Source organism: Oncorhynchus kisutch, unplaced genomic scaffold (genome assembly GCF_002021735.2).
Source record: "Oncorhynchus kisutch isolate 150728-3 unplaced genomic scaffold, Okis_V2 Okis09a-Okis19a_hom, whole genome shotgun sequence".
NCBI lineage: Eukaryota > Metazoa > Chordata > Actinopteri > Salmoniformes > Salmonidae > Oncorhynchus > Oncorhynchus kisutch.
Window position 1 is genome coordinate 1448569 of NW_022261985.1, and position 13820 is coordinate 1462388.

Below are 13820 nucleotides of genomic sequence, written 5' to 3' on the forward strand. Positions count from 1 at the left end.
CATGTCCTCTTCCTCTCACCAGAGCCCACATGTCCTCTTCCTCTCACCAGAGCCCACATGTCCTCTTCCTCTCACCAGAGCCCACATGTCCTCTTCCTCTCACCAGAGCCCACATGTCCTCTTCCTCTCACCAGAGCCCACATGTCCTCTTCCTCTCACCAGAGCCCACATGTCCTCTTCCTCTCACCAGAGCCCACATGTCCTCTTCCTCTCACCAGAGCCCACATGTCCTCTTCCTCTCACCAGAGCCCACATGTCCTCTTCCTCTCACCAGAGCCCACATGTCCTCTTCCTCTCACCAGAGCCAACATGTCCTCTTCCTCTCACCAGAGCCAACATGTCCTCTTCCTCTCACCAGAGCCCACATGTCCTCTTCCTCTCACCAGAGCCCACATGTCCTCTCGGCCATCCTCTTCCTCTCACCAGAGCCCACATGTCCTCTTCCTCTCACCAGAGCCCACATGTCCTCTTCCTCTCACCAGAGCCCACATGTACTCTTCCTCTCACCAGAGCCCACATGTCCTCTTCCTCTCACCAGGAGCCCACATGTCCTCCTTCCTCTCACCAGAGCCCACATGTCCTCTTCCTCTCACCAGAGCCCACATGTCCTCTTCCTCTCACCAGAGCCCACATGTCCTCTTCCTCTCACAGAGCCCACATGTCCTCTTCCTCTCACCAGAGCCCACATGTCCTCTTCCTCTCACCAGAGCCCACATGTCCTCTTCCTCTCACCTGAGCCCACATGTCCTCTTCCTCTCACCAGATCCCACATGTCCTCTTCCTCTCACCAGAGCCCACATGTCCTCTTCCTCTCACCAGAGCCCACATGTCCTCTTCCTCTCACCAGAGCCCACATGTCCTCTTCCTCTCACCAGAGCCCACATGTCCTCTTCCTCTCACCAGAGCCCACATGTCCTCTTCCTCTCACCAGAGCCCACATGTCCTCTTCCTCTCACCAGAGCCCACATGTCCTCTTCCTCTCACCAGAGCCCACATGTCCTCTTCCTCTCACCTGAGCCCACATGTCCTCTTCCTCTCACCAGATCCCACATGTCCTCTTCCTCTCACCAGAGCCCACATGTCCTCTTCCTCTCACCAGAGCCAACATGTCCTCTTCCTCTCACCAGAGCCCACATGTCCTCTTCCTCTCACCAGAGCCCACATGTCCTCTTCCTCTCACCAGAGCCCACATGTCCTCTTCCTCTCACCTGAGCCCACATGTCCTCTTCCTCTCACCAGATCCCACATGTCCTCTTCCTCTCACCAGAGCCCACATGTCCCCTTCCTCTCACCAGAGCCCACATGTCCCCTTCCTCTCACCAGAGCCCACATGTCCTCTTCCTCTCACCAGAGCCCACATGTCCCCTTCCTCTCACCAGAGCCCACATGTCCCCTTCCTCTCACTAGAGCCGATGTGTCACGACTGGCTTGTCAAAGTGCTGGTCATTATAAGAGTGTGATGTCGGAAGCTCCCACAGTAGCTTTGAGTTAGGACTTCAGCAGTCTCAGGAGATATGGATCCAGACAGCTGTGCGACTAGTACAGTACTGCTATGTCAGGACAGCTGTACGACTGGTACAGTACTGCTATGTCAGGACAGCTGTACGACTGGTACAGTACTGCTATGTCAGGACAGCTGCAAGACTAGTACAGTACTGCTATGTCAGGACAGCTGTTAGACTGGTACAGTACTGCTATGTCAGGACAGCTGTAAGACTAGTACAGTACTGCTATGTCAGGACAGCTGTAAGACTGGTACAGTACTGCTATGTCAGGACAGCTGTAAGACTAGGACAGTACTGCTATGTCAGGACAGCTGTATGACTGGTATAGTACTGCTATGTCAGGACAGCTGTATGACTGGTATAGTACTGCTATGTCAGGACAGCTGTAAGACTAGTACAGTACTGCTATGTCAGGACAGCTGTAAGACTTGTACAGTACTGCTATGTCAGGACAGCTGTATGACTGGTATAGTACTGCTATGTCAGGACAGCTGTAAGACTGGTACAGTACTGCTATGTCAGGACAGCTGTATGACTGGTATAGTACTGCTATGTCAGGACAGCTGTAAGACTGGTACAGTACTGCTATGTCAGGACAGCTGTAAGACTAGTACAGTACTGCTATGTCAGGACAGCTGTAAGACTGGTACAGTACTGCTATGTCAGGACAGCTGTAAGACTAGTACAGTACTGCTATGTCAGGACAGCTGTAAGACTGGTACAGTACTGCTATGTCAGGACAGCTGTAAGACTGGTACAGTACTGCTATGTCAGGACAGCTGGCTCAGATCTCATTGTTGACAGCAGAAGGTCAGCAAGGTCCATAAGTAGGGTTCAGAGTTGTTCCTAGTCAGGTCACGTGGTCTAAACTCCTGGCCCTAGTGACTAATGATGATGTAATTAAATCCTACTCAAGGCCGAAGAGTTTTACCACTTGGCCACCTGCCCAGGAAAAACTGCTGACCTTGTCTATAAGGACAATACTAGGGTACTACTAGTCAAGTCTACATTTGCCCATTCAACTAAATTACACAACTGAATGAAAAATAAAGCATAAAAAGATACTGCCCCTTAGTATGACTAATCATTGGTTATCTAATTAAATCAATATTTGCAATTCCACATGAAAAAATACCATTGTATACTATGGTATAAATTCTATAGTATTCACTGTTGTGACTTTACTGTAGTATCCACTGTAGTATTTACGGTATTATACTGTAGTAATACTGTAATAAAATAACTGTAGTATACTGTGGTATTTACTGTATTGTTTTTGCGGATTGTAGTATACTTTAATATCTACTGTAGTGTTTTTCAGACATTCCTGTAGTTTTTACTGTAGTGTTTTTGTTTTATTATCTATGACATAGAAGTGGAGGCTTTCTCCTTGAGGAAACTTACTGGAGAAATACTAAAAGAGCACATTTTCCGTAGGTAGATAGGACTGTGGTCTGAACGGAGTTCAGCGTTTCTGCTCTTTTCTATAACCTGCAGGGAACACAATATATGGTCTGTACTTGGCATGTAGGTTTCTCACTTATGAGTGGCACAAATTGGGTTATGGGGAGGGAAATGGGCAGGGTATATGCAAATGAAATACTGTAGTATTTACAATAGTAAAAAAAGTGTTGTGTTTTTGCAAACATTACTATAGTATTTACTAAAGTATTCTACACTATACTACAACATTCTAAAGTAAGTACTACACATGATCGAGGGATACTACAGTGTGTAGTATAGTATTCTGCAGTATACTACAGTTTACTACGGAATTCTGTAGTAAGTACTGTAGTATTCTGTAATAAGCTGTAGGACATTGCCTTCTAGTTATTACAATTTTTCCACCATTACTCTGCTGCACTAGTGACCAGGTAATGGCCCTGTTGTTTGTTCTCCAATAAAGATTTATTAGTGTCCTTCTTGTTTGTTTTTGATGCGACGTGTCCAGGCAGGAGTCGTGTTCCGGCCACTGTGTTCTGAGAAGGGTTGGGGGAAAAGGAGGCTAGCCAGTCTCTGTATCTCTGTGTCCCACCACCTTCTCAGATTACTCACCACCCTCATATATTATTACTGGAGCCTCGTCCATTATGGATGAGCAGGTACAATGCACAAGGCTCTGCCGGAACCCAGGCTCTGCTCTCCCTTAGTTTCAGACCCATCTCTGACTCTGACCTACATACAGATGGACCGACTCCCAGGGATCTGGCACATTACAGGGCAATGAGGAGGAAGAGGAGGAATAGGAAGAGGAGGAGGAGGATGAGGGTGATGGTGATGATGATGGTCTGATGGTTACGATGGTGATCGGGATGGTGATGGTGATGATGGTCTGATGGTCATAATGATGATGGTGGTGATGATGGTCTGATGGTCATAATGGGGATGGGGATGATGTTGGGAATGATGGGAATGATGGTGATGATGGTCTGATGGTGATGATGGTCTGATGGTGATGATGGTAATAATGGTGATGGGGATGATGATGATGGTGGTGATGATGGTTATGATCATGGTGGTATTAATTTAGTAGATGCTTTAGTCCAAAGCCACATATTCATAATATGTGCCCGGTGGACATAACCCACAATCCTGGTGTTGCCATGATCCAACCAACAGAGCCTTTGGAGCCATTGCACGGTGGTGATTGTACTGTACCGACAATGATGGCAATCAGCATCATGATTATTTCTGTGAAAGCTCATAAAGGTGGAGCAGATGTAGGATTTCTATCTGTATTCCCATTCCTTTGATGAATCTATCATACAGTCCATGCCTAGTATACAGTACACTGTTCATTCCATTTCCACAGTGGCATCTACACTGAAATGGCATAAGAGTATCAACACTGAGCTAGCTAATAGCCACAGCTGCAGCTAATAGCCACAGCGGATGACTTGCAGCCTTATTCCAGGAGCTGTTCCAAGACTCCTCTTCGTCTCCCTCTTATATGAAAGGAGTGTTTTGAAAGGCTCTGTGTATTTCCGTCACTGCTAGCATACGTTTGACAGCTATCAGGCTCTTGTTTGACAGCGGGAAGTAACCTGGAAGACGCCGATGCTTGAGTAGCTGTGAACATTATCACGTTAGTACATTAGCATTACTTATTTGGACAAAGCTCTGTTATTTTGACAGTTTGGAGAGACGGACTGTGCTGGGTCTCTGTAACTGGGCTACTGGAGCTAAAGCTATGAGAAATCTCTATCTAGGCTACAGCACAGAGTAATATCCACTATCTCTGGCTACATTCAGGACTCATTCTAACTGGGCTACAAGAGTCCACTTCCTAAACTGAACTATTTCATGTGGGCCTGTTTAACTAGGCTGTGTTTGTAGATGCCTGAAACTGGCTCAATGTAGTTATAGGTCCATTTGGGCTCAGGAAGGACATTTAGTTGCTTAGAAGCTTTACAGTAACCCATTGCTGGCCTCTCTATTAACTCTGTGTGTGTGCGTGCTTTTACTGTACATTTCAGTGTGTGAGTCTAGATTGCTAGTGTAAAAGATGTCACGCTGCTTGCTTGCTGAGTACCACTTCCTCCAGATTCAGCTCATACCGAGACTTGAACTCAGGACCTCTGCCTCGCAAACACACGTGACCGCTTTCCTGAAGCGTTCCAACCCATGCTCTATTAAAAAAGGCATTCTTCGATGGAGCAAGGGGCGACAATTCTACACTAGCATCCACGCATTGTGACGGCCCTCCAAAATATGTTATGAATAGCAGGAAAGGCACCAATAAACATGTTCTCATACTATTCACAACACTCCCTCTTCTAAAAGCGACTAAACTGAAGTGTCTAACCTGGACAAAGAAACTCTGTAGACTGAATACGGGAAATAGAGGGTTTATTTGAAAGCTGCACTAATGAATTACGAGCAGTGGAAAATCATCTTAACTGTCATACCTTTTTATCGATATATATATATATTTTTTTATTCCACTCAGCACCAATGCCAAATGTGTGTATATTCTCTCTGTCTAACTTGGTCCAGGGTATATTCTCTATGTCTAACTTGGTCCAGGTTATATTCCCTCTGCTAACTTGGTCCAGAGTATATACTCTCAATCTAACTTGGTCCAGGTTATATTCCCTCTGCTAACTTGGTCCAGAGTATATACTCTCAATCTAACTTGGTCCAGGGTATATTCTCTATGTCTAACTTGGTCCAGGTTATATTCCCTCTGCTAACTTGGTCCAGAGTATATACTCTCAGTCTAACTTGGTCCAGGGTATATTCTCTATGTCTAACTTGGTCCAGGTTATATTCCCTCTGCTAACTTGGTCCAGAATATATACTCTCAGTCTAACTTGGTCCAGGGTATATTCTCTCTGTCTAACTTGGTCCAGGGTATATACTCTCAGTCTAACTTGGTCCAGGGTATATTCTCTATGTCTAACTTGGTCCAGGTTATATTCCCTCTGCTAACTTGGTCCAGAGTATATACTCTCAGTCTAACTTGGTCCAGGGTATATTCTCTATGTCTAACTTGGTCCAGGGTATATACTCTCAGTCTAACTTGGTCCAGGGTATATTCTCTCTGTCTAACTTGGTCCAGGGTATATTCTCTATGTCTAACTTGGTCCAGGTTATATTCCCTCTGCTAACTTGGTCCAGAGTATATACTCTCAGTCTAACTTGGTCCAGGGTATATTCTCTATGTCTAACTTGGTCCAGGGTATATACTCTCAGTCTAACTTGGTCCAGGGTATATTCTCTCTGTCTAACTTGGTCCAGGGTATATTCTCTCAGTCTAACTTGGTCCAGGGTATATTCTCTCTGTCTAACTTGGTCCAGGGTATATACTCTCAGTCTAACTTGGTCCAGGGTATATAGTATACTCTCAGTCTAACTTGGTCCAGGGTATATTATCGCTGTCTAACTTGGTCCAGGGTATATTCTCTCTGTCTAACTTGGCCCAGAGTATATTCTCTCAGTATAACTTGGTCCAGGGTATATTCTCTCTGTCTATCCTGGTCCAGGGTATATTCTCTATGTCTAACCTGGTCCAGGTTATATTTACTCTGCTATCTTGGTCCAGGGTATATTCTCTCTGTCTAACTTGGTCCAGGGTATATACTCTCAGTCTAACTTGGTCCAGGGTATATTCTCTCTGTCTATCCTGGTCCAGGGTATATTCTCTATGCTAACTTGGTCCAGGGTATATTCTCTATGTCTAACTTGGTCCAGGTTATATTTACTCTGCTATCCTGGTCCAGGGTATATTCTCTCTGCTAACTTGGTCCAGGGTATATACTCTCAGTCTAACTTGGTCCAGGGTATATACTCTCTGTCTAACTTGGTCCAGGGTATATTCTCTCTGTCTAACTTGGTCCAGGGTATATACTCTCAATCTAACTTGGTCCAGGGTATATTCTTTCGGTCTAACTTGGTCAAGGGTATATTCTCTCTGTCTAACTTGGTCAAGGGTATATTATCTCTGTCTAACTTGGTCCAAGTTTGCTTTATAGCACTCTATTTCTCATATAATGGGCATGTGGTACCATTGGCAGGACACTTTCCTCCTCTTGTGAAACAAAAACCAGACTGACAACGGTGCAAGGCAGGGAGGTTTAGTTTCCTGGTGGACAATGGTGCAAGGCAGAGGGTTTAGTTTGCTGGTGGACAACGGTGCAAGGCAGGGGGGTTTAGTTTGCTGGTGGACAACGGTGCAAGGCAGGGAGGTTTAGTTTTCTGGTGGACAACGGTGCAAGGCAGGGAGGTTTAGTTTCCTGGTGGACAATGGTGCACGGCAGGGAGGTTTAGTTTGCTGGTGGACAACGGTGCAAGGCAGGGAGGTTTAGTTGCCAGGTGGACAACGGTGCAAGGCAGAGAGGTTTAGTTGCCAGGTGGACAACGGTGCAAGGCAGAGGGTTTAGTTTGCTGGTGGACAATGGTGCAAGGCAGGGAGGTTTAGTTTGCTGGTGGACAACGGTGCAAGGCAGGGAGGTTTAGTTTCCTGGTGGACAATGGTGCAAGGCAGAGGGTTTAGTTTGCTGGTGGACAACGGTGCAAGGCAGGGGGTTTAGTTTGCTGGTGGACAACGGTGCAAGGCAGGGAGGTTTAGTTTTCTGGTGGACAACGGTGCAAGGCAGGGAGGTTTAGTTTGCTGGTGGACAACGGTGCAAGGCAGGGAGGTTTAGTTTCCTGGTGGACAATGGTGCAAGGCAGAGGGTTTAGTTTGCTGGTGGACAACGGTGCAAGGCAGGGGGGTTTAGTTTCCAGGTGGACAACGGTGCAAGGCAGAGGGTTTAGTTTGCTGGTGGACAACGGTGCAAGGCAGGGGGTTTCATTTCCTGGTGGACAACGGTGCAAGGCAGGGGGTTTAGTTTGCTGGTGGACAATGGTGCAAGGCAGGGGGATTCATTTCCTGGTGGACAACGGTGCAAGGCAGGGGGTTTAGTTTGCTGGTGGACAACGGTGCAAGGCAGGGGGGTTTAGTTTCCTGTAGGACAACGGTGCAAGGCGGGGGGTTTAGTTTGCTGGTGGACAACGGTGCAAGGCAGGGGTTTAGTTTGCTGGTGGACAACGGTGCAAGGCAGGGGGGTTTACTGTCGCTTGCGGAAGGCTGGAAACACCTACCCTGCCCTTGAAGTGACATGCTGAGGGAGAGGAAAGTTTCCATTAACCGTTAGACACCACAGAGGATGGCAGGCATTAGAGAGAAAGGGGGAGAGGGAAAGAGAGAGAAGAAGAGAGGGAGATATGCATGTGCTAAAAAGCAGAGAAACTAAATCTGACATGTTGAAAGATATGCCAATGCCCTGTACTTGTCTTGCCCATTGACAAGGTCCCTAGATTCCTATAACCAGTAACCTGTAAACATCAGGTCTGGATCAATGTGTGGTGATCCTTTTAACCCAACCCATATTATCAAATTAACCTAACTCAGATTATCAGGTTAAACCTAAACCATATTATTAGGTTAAACCTAATCCAGATTAGTTAAACCATAACCAGTGAGAAGATCCTCCTTGTCCGTAATCCATGCACCAGTTTAGACCTGGTTGGGAATTAGAAATACATTCACAGTATTTATGCTGCAGTAGTTTATGTGTCGGGGGGACTAGGGTCAGTCTGCTATATCTGGAGTATTTCTCTTGTCTTTTCCGGTGTCCTGTGTGAATTTAAGTATGCTCTCTCTAATTCTCTCGCTCTCTCTCTCTTTCTCTCTTTCTTTCTTTCTTCTTTCTTTCTTTCTCTCTCTCTCGGAGGACCTGAGCCTTAGGACCATGCCAGAGGGCTACCTGGCCTGATGACTCCTTGCTGTCTCCAGTACTCCTGGCCGTGCTGCTGCTCCAGTTTCAACTGTTCTGCCTGCGACTATGGTACCCTGACGTGCTACCTGTCCCAGACCTGCTGTTTTCAACTCTCTAGAGACAGCAGGAGCGGTAGAGATACTCTGAATGCTCGGCTATGAAAAGCCAACTGACATTTACTCCTGAGGTGCTGACCTGTTGCACCCTCGACAACCACTGTGATTATTATTATTTGACCCTGCTGGTCATCTATGAACATTTGAACATCTTGGCCATGTTCTGTTAGAATCTCCACCCGGCACAGCCAGAAGAGGATTGGCCAGCCCTCATAGCCTGGTTCCTCTCTAGATTTTCTTCTTAGGTTCTTCCCTTTCTAGAGAGTTTTTCCTAGCCAGAGTTTTTCCTTGCTTCTACACCTGCATTGCTTGCTGTTTGGGGTTTTAAACTGGGTTTCTGTACAGCACTTTGAGATATCAGCTGATGTAAGAAGGGCTTTATAAATCAATTAGATTTTATTTTATTTTTTTGATTCCATGAATAGTGAAAAGAAAGTGAAAGCATTGGAAAACAGTTCAACATTGGTCATCCTGGAAATGAGGTTTTTCACTTTTCAAGTCTATTACCCTCCCTTGTTTAGTGGCCTTTGGTTCAAGGCTTGGCATTTATCCTCTGAGCAAAAATACACTTGATCTGATTGTGTTCTGACTGTATCAGTGATTCAGTTAGTCGTTTATGGGACCATTTCATGATGTCACTAGTTAATTTCTCAAAGCAAAGCACCTTCGCCACCAATTTAATTGGGTCATTTCCTGTTTTCACCAATCAACTCCATCTATTCCATTTATCCTGACCAATCACTGAGGTCACTGACGGTCAACAGGAAATGAATTGCATAACAGACATTTGGACTGTCATCTGACTTGATGGAATTTGCATTTGCAGAGTTTCACAACTTAACAAACAGAGGTGAGGACAAGTCAGTAGCAGGAAAATACTTTCATAGACATTGGGGCGTCTGTGTCTATATTATTGTGTAATATGAGGTGACACTCCATGTCCTTATACACTCTTAGAAAAAAGGGTTCCTAAAGGGTTCTTTGGCTGTCCCCATAGGATAACCCTTTTTGGTTTCAGGTAGAACTATTTTGGGTTCCATGTAGAACCATCTGTGTAAAGGGTTCCACATGGAACTCAAAACGGTTCTATCTGGAATCAAAAAGGGTTCTTTAAAAGGGTTTTCCTATGGGGACAGCCAGATAGACAGCACTTTCTTTTCTAAGAGTGTATGCCCCTTTCATCTTCCCTGGGATTATTGTAAACAATAAACTAGTAATAGAGAGGAGGTCAACACTGAAACTATATTTGTTTTGCTCCATAATCCCAGGAGATATAGCTACTGTATTGTAACAAAGCCAGGAGCAGTCTCAATGACCAGGGAGTAGATTGACTCAGTAAACCCCAACAATGTTGTTATAAAGGGCTACTGTGGGTCATGGCTAGTTTTGATTATTTCATTACAGTGAAGATTCACTGCTTCTTCTTAGCTTATTTGATCAATTCCTTCCTCTGGTGATGGTTGGTAATGGTTCTGTCCGTCCGTCTATTACGGGTGCATGGCTCTTGCTTATCCCCAGGCGGAGAAGACCAGGGATAATTGGAGCACTGAGCAAAGGGGGGAGACTCACACAGGGGTCATAACTTCACCACAAAGCATTTGAGTAAGCCTGGCTGGGCATATCTGACATATCCATCTGTTATGGATCATGCAGACCGTATCTGCCTCTCTCACTCTCGCTCTCTCTCAGCTGAGAATTACATTTGCTCAACTGAGCAATTACCTGTATTTACTGTTACCTTGGAGGATAACAAACGTTGATCTGATGTTGGATGATGATAAGGGTTAGTTAAACCCATATTTTATATCTGGTATAATGTTATGGTCTCATTTGGCCATAGGATTGGTTGAATAGTATATTTTCTTAAGGCCACTGAAATGACAATGTATTATTCTTACAGCTAAGTGGTAGATTATATGGATTGTCTATTTCTACCCCAACTCATTATGTTAACCCTTTCCCTTCCTCTCTCTCTCTCTCTTTTTTACTGCTACTGTTCTTTATTGTAAGGTCTGTGTTCATTGATACAGTGTGGTCAGGGCCATTACCTGTATGAGGTCGAGGTGTGTGTTGTGTGTATCAAGGCCTCCCAGCCGGTCAGGAAGCAGGGCCCCAGGGCCTGGCAGTATTAGCCTGTTTGTCTTCCTCTCCATGCCATCCAGCCTCCAGCCCTCTCTCTGGGGGAATGACCCCTGCGAAAGGGAAGAGATGGGGGGGAAAGGCCACCTAGTTCCCACTGGATCCTCTCCTCTGTGCCCCATGTTGTGCCCTCCTACGTGCCTCTGTTCTGGGCAATAGAGCCAGGGCCTGTATTCATAAACCATCTGTCTGAGTGCTGATCTAGGATCAGGTCCATGTAATCTTATTCATTATGATCCATGAGGCCAAACTGAGCTGAGATCAGCACTCCTACTCTGAGACACTTTATGAATACAGGTCTAGATCAAACTGCTCTCATAATTAAGTTATTTTTTCTGTGATGTCCGCTCCACTGCTCGCTCACGCTGTGTGTCAAGTAAACATGGGATTTGGGTGGTTTTCAGCATATAATTAATTTGGAAGTGGTTAATTATTTTTCAGGGGCTGTGACGGTGCGCTGCCGAGGGGTTGAGTGGGCAGAGGCAGTGGGGGGCAGGTTTTTATTGGGCCAAGCTCCACGCCTAAATGAACAGCTAAACATGGTGAAAACGATCTGTAATTACGCCACTTACTGCCAATGCATCCCAATGTCACCTCTGCCAGGAAGCTGCGCAGCCGCCCCTGACTCCTCCTTTAAGTGATATCTGTGACGTTTGAGTATCTGAATAACTATGTCAGTGTAAACAACTATTTAATTTAATTGACACTGTGCATACTTGAATAGTGTACCTACTGTGTACCAAACCATGTTAGCTCATAGAGTGCAAAGAGGCTGTTGCTGGGTAAAAATAATCAAGTTGAGCTTATGGGAAATCATTTTGTGAAAGTCAGAATTTCAGAATCTCAGGTGGTTTCTTTTCTGCCTCGCTGCCTGGTTGGTAATCAAGTCAAGACTATTTATATGTCCTATATTTTATGGTACGTAAAAATGTTCACTGACCTGAATGAAATACACTTTCCAGCCCCACCGCAGACTGGAGCCAGTGCAAATATAAATACGGAAGATATCAATGGAAAACAGATCGCGGGAAAAAGGAGAAGTTCAGAAAAAGGTGGAGTCCTGAGTCAAATTTTGTCCCCTTCGGCTGACTCCATAGGGAGTCCCCATAGTGCTCTGGTTAAAAAATGGTGCACTAAGTAGGGAATAGGGTGCCATTTGGGAAGCTGACGTAATGTAACAGGCGGGGCTGGGCCGGTGTCCTTACTTACTCAGCCAGAGTGGGCACTTGAGGTGAATTATTGTTTGTGAGTGGAAACTTGGCCAGATAACCCTAGTGCTGCTGTCTCAGGACTAAGTAAGACCACTGTCTCCTCCCTCCTTCCCTCCCTCCCTCTTCCTCTCTTTCCAGTTCACATAGTTTCTTTGTGTGTCTCTTTCTATATCTCTCTGTACGCCCCTTTCTCTCTCTCTCTCTCTCTCTCTCTCTCTCTCTCTCTCTCTTCTCTTTCCCTTTCTCTCTCTCTCTCTCTGCTCTCTCACTCTCTTTCCCTTTCTCTCTCTCTCTCTCTCTCTCTCTTCTCTTTCCCTTTCTCTCTCTCTCTCTCTCTGCTCTCTCACTCTCTTTCCCTTTCTCTCTCTCTCTCTCTGCTCTCTCTTTCCCTTTCTTTCTCTCTCCCTCTCTCTCCACAGCTCCACTGCAGCTCAGGGTCTAGCAGGGCTGTTCACATCTCTGTTGCTGTATTGCCCTGGTCAATGGCTGCTGCTGTAAATTCCAGGAGTAGTCGGAAACATAAACACAACCAGGACAACCCCCCCACCTTTCCCCCTCTCTATCCCTCCCTTTCCCCATCTCTATCCCTCCCTTTCCCCCTCTTTCTCTCTCTCTATCCCTCTCTATCCCTCTCTCTATCCCTCTCTCTCTCTATCCCTCTCTTTCCCCTATCTATCCCTCTCTATCCCTCTCTTTCCCCCTCTCTATCCCTCTCTTTCTCTCTTTCCCCCTCTTTATCCCTCTCTTTCTCTCTCTCTACCCCTCTCTTTCCCCCTCTCTACCTCTTTCTTTCCCCCTCTCTATCCCTCTCTTTCCCCCTATATATCCCTCTCTTTCTCTCTCTCTACCTCTCTTTCCCCCTCTCTATCCCTCTCTTTCTCTCTCTCTACCTCTCGTTTCACTTTTGTCTCCCCTAACCCTGTGCTCATGTAACCGATGTGAAATGGTTAGCTAGTTAGCGGGGTGCGCGCTAATAGCGTTTCAATCGGTGACATCACTCGCTCTGAGACCTTGAAGTAGTTGTTCCCCTTGCTCTGCAAGGGCTGTGGCTTTTGTGGGGCTCTGGGTAATGATGCTTTGAGGGTGGCTGTTGTTGATGTGTGCAGAGGGTCCCTGGTTCGAGCCCAGGTAGGGGTGAGGAGAGGGACGGAAGCTTAACTGTTACACTAGCTAAGCGGTGTGAGGCAGTTAACACTACTGCCTCACACCGGCTTTGGGCTCTGAGGGTCGTGGTGTGTGTGAGCCTCGCGGGACAAGGTCGCCCTTGTGTGTGTGTACGTACGTGTCTGTGTCTGTTTTGGCCACTGCTACTTCTCTTGGTGGAAAATATGGGGGCTGTCGTTGCCCGTCTTTTGCCGTGTCAGCAGTGTATGTGTGTTCTTTGTGGAGGTAATTGGGAGCTCTAGACCACACTAACCCATGTTTGCTCCTTCTCGGATTTTAGGAAAATGTGATTACGGTAATTATGGCAGGCTGATGATATGCTTGATGGAATGAGTGTTTCTCATTAAGATCTGTGGGCCACCAAACAACATGCCTTGATATAAACCTTGACAGCACCCTAAATGGCACCCTATTCCCTACATA